The following is a 3,074-nucleotide window of genomic DNA, read 5'->3' as shown; positions in this document are numbered from 1 at the left end:
CCCCGTTGATTACAGGTTGGCGGGGCTGTCCGTCTAATCATCACATAGCCCTTTGATTCATGACTGGTCAGACTCGGGCCCCAAAAATACTCCTAATTTGAACACGAGATAAATTAAAAGCTCTATCTACTACTACCCTATTGATGAAGGGTCCGCCACGCCACGCCACGCCGCGCTACGCCATGCCACGCCAGGCCGAGCTATGCCACACCACACCGCACCGCGCCATGCCACCCCAGCCTTCACCCGCCTAGTGCAGCCAGCCGCCCCGCCCTTACGTTCTTACCATGTGGCAGGGATTTAAGGGGTGTTCTCTCTCTCTCTCTCTCTCTCTCTCTCTCTCTCTCTCTCTCTCTCTCTCTGGCAATGCAGGTATTTAATCACAGGCAAAGAAGAGGGAGAGAGAAACAAAAAACGGTCTATAAGTGGTTGGATCGTATTATTATTTGGGTGTTTATAGGCTCGAATGCTGTTGTTTTGGGGTCCAGGCGGGAGAGGGAGGGACATCGCACAGGATGGGAGATTGACGGTCATTTAAAGGCTGATAACGAGGAGGTGTTTTGCTTCTCCAGTGTGAGTGTGTCTTGGTGGGAGTACGGAGCTCTGAAGGAGAATTTTGGGAGAGAGAGAGAGAGAGAGAGAGAGAGAGAGGAGGTGTTGTGTTGTGCTGTGTTGTGTTGCTTTGTGTGTGTGTGTGTGTGTGTGTGTGTGTGTGTGTGTGTGTGTGTGTGTGTGTGTGTGTGTGTGTGTGTGTTTGTTTATTTTTTTTTTCCTGTTTTGTTAAGTGTCTAAGAAATGGTTAAGAAAAGTAAGATGTAAGTTTTTTTTTTATTCTCTCCTTTTATTTTGTATTTTGACTTTTAATGTACTTAGTCTTCATTTATATATTCCTTATGTATATTTTAATCTTTATGTTTATTTCCCTTTTCAAGTGTTCAAAAACCCACCAATGCTACACATTTGTAAGAAAAAATACTAACAAGAGAGTTTCGTCCCTAAAAGTAAACACAACTCTCTTTCTCCACACAAAACTACATGCAGTTGTTACATATACACACTTCACGCAATTAAATAAACAAATAAATAAATAAATAAATAAATAAATAAATCACTCCTGTTATCATTCTGGGACTCCCTCTACGACTATTATCTATTCACCTTGCTTAGGGACTGGCACCTCAGTGGGTCTTTTTTTTACCACAATTATCGTTGCCCTTCGCCGGATTTCTCTCTTATATAAAAGAAAAAAAAAAAAAATCCTGCAATGAGTATTAAGAACTTTTGTATAACGGAGTATTTATTGCACCATTACGTGAAACTCCAATCGTTCACCGTCAGCGCGGCGCTCCACACTAATCCACGCTTATCAGGAGAACGCGCTGCGCATATCCGGGATTCCTCCAGACTTTTTTTTTTCTTTGCATTTTTTTTTTCCTAGAGAACTGTCTCGAGTAGAATCCAAAGTCCGGAACAGATGTCATTTTCCTTTTTTTTCCTTTTTTCTATATTTTATTTTCACGTGGGAATCTTAAAGACGTTTTTGTTTCTATATTTCTAAGCCACGATTTTAAGGTTTCTAGGATTGAAATGTTTACCTCTCTCTCTCTCTCTCTCTCTCTCTCTCTCTCTCTCTCTCTCTCTCTCTCTCTCTCTCTCTCTCTCTCTCTCTCTCTCTCTCTCTCTCTCTCTCTCTCTCTCTCTCTCTCTCTCTCTCTCTCTCTCTCTCTCTCTCTCTCTCTCTCTCTCTCTCTCTCTCTCTCTCTCTCTCTCTCTCTCTCTCTCTCTCTCTCTCTCTCTCTCTCTCTCTCTCTCTCTCTCTCTCTCTCTCTCTCTCTCTCTCTCTCTCTCTCTCTCTCTCTCTCTCTCTCTCTCTCTCTCTCTCTCTCTCTCTCTCTCTCTCTCTCTCTCTCTCTCTCTCTCTCTCTCTCTCTCTCTCTCTCTCTCTCTCTCTCTCTCTCTCTCTCTCTCTCTCTCTCTCTCTCTCTCTCTCTCTCTCTCTCTCTCTCTCTCTCTCTCTCTCTCTCTCTCTCTCTCTCTCTCTCTCTCTCTCTCTCTCTCTCTCTCTCTCTCTCTCTCTCTCTCTCTCTCTCTCTCTCTCTCTCTCTCTCTCTCTCTCTCTCTCTCTCTCTCTCTCTCTCTCTCTCTCTCTCTCTCTCTCTCTCTCTCTCTCTCTCTCTCTCTCTCTCTCTCTCTCTCTCTCTCTCTCTCTCTCTCTCTCGACAAACCTGGGAAATAGCTATTGTGATAAAGCTACATAGTTTATTTACATCCCTTTATCGCAAGCAGAAGCGTAGATCTTTTCTTACGTCATGCTGATCCTGAAGTGACGTCAAGTTTTGTGGGAACGCCGATGGCCGCTTCCTGACGCAGGCCTCCAGCTCAGGACAGGCGTGAGAGGCGGCTGTAGAATGCTTGGAAGGCGAACTCCTACGGCTTGAGAGGATCTGTTTCGTGGGAGTCAGGAAATGAGGGACGCCTTGCTTAAGATGCGCCAGTAACACAGTAATACGTGCCCTTGACGCGTCACATCCGCTCCCGCCGCCTCGCCACCAGCAGGAAGGAGAGGAAGGATGCGCCAAGGAAAACACACATTGGTAGCGTGACTAATGCCTGTCCTTTGCTTGTCGCCGCGCCGGGACTCACGTGTTCTCAGTCAGACGGGATGTGGGGGCATGAAATCTCAAGGCGCTCCACAGTGTTTGTTGCGCGTGAGGCCTCGTTGTGATCACGGTGCGGGGCGACGCCACTCCTAAAACCACCACATTCTGAAGAAAAGAAATGTGTTGCTTGAGATGCGCCACTACAATGACCAACACTATAATGCGCTATATGCCATAACATAAAAAAAAATACAACAATGGGAAAAGAGTAATGAAGAGATAAATAAATTAATTTTAAAGATATATATAGATAAACAGAATAAAAGAAGTTGAATATAATTATGAAATTCATGATAAAATCTATGATAGTAATGAAAATAACAAGGATAAAGTAAAATAGTAAATAAATAAATGAGTAAAATTATCAATATCTAAATCTGCACCTTAAAAATTGTTTATGGAGAACCTAATCAA

This window comes from Portunus trituberculatus, chromosome 21 (assembly GCF_017591435.1).
Source record: "Portunus trituberculatus isolate SZX2019 chromosome 21, ASM1759143v1, whole genome shotgun sequence".
Classification (NCBI taxonomy): Eukaryota; Metazoa; Arthropoda; class Malacostraca; order Decapoda; family Portunidae; genus Portunus; species Portunus trituberculatus.
The sequence above is the reverse complement of the archived record's forward strand: the minus strand, read 5'-3'. Positions refer to the sequence as shown.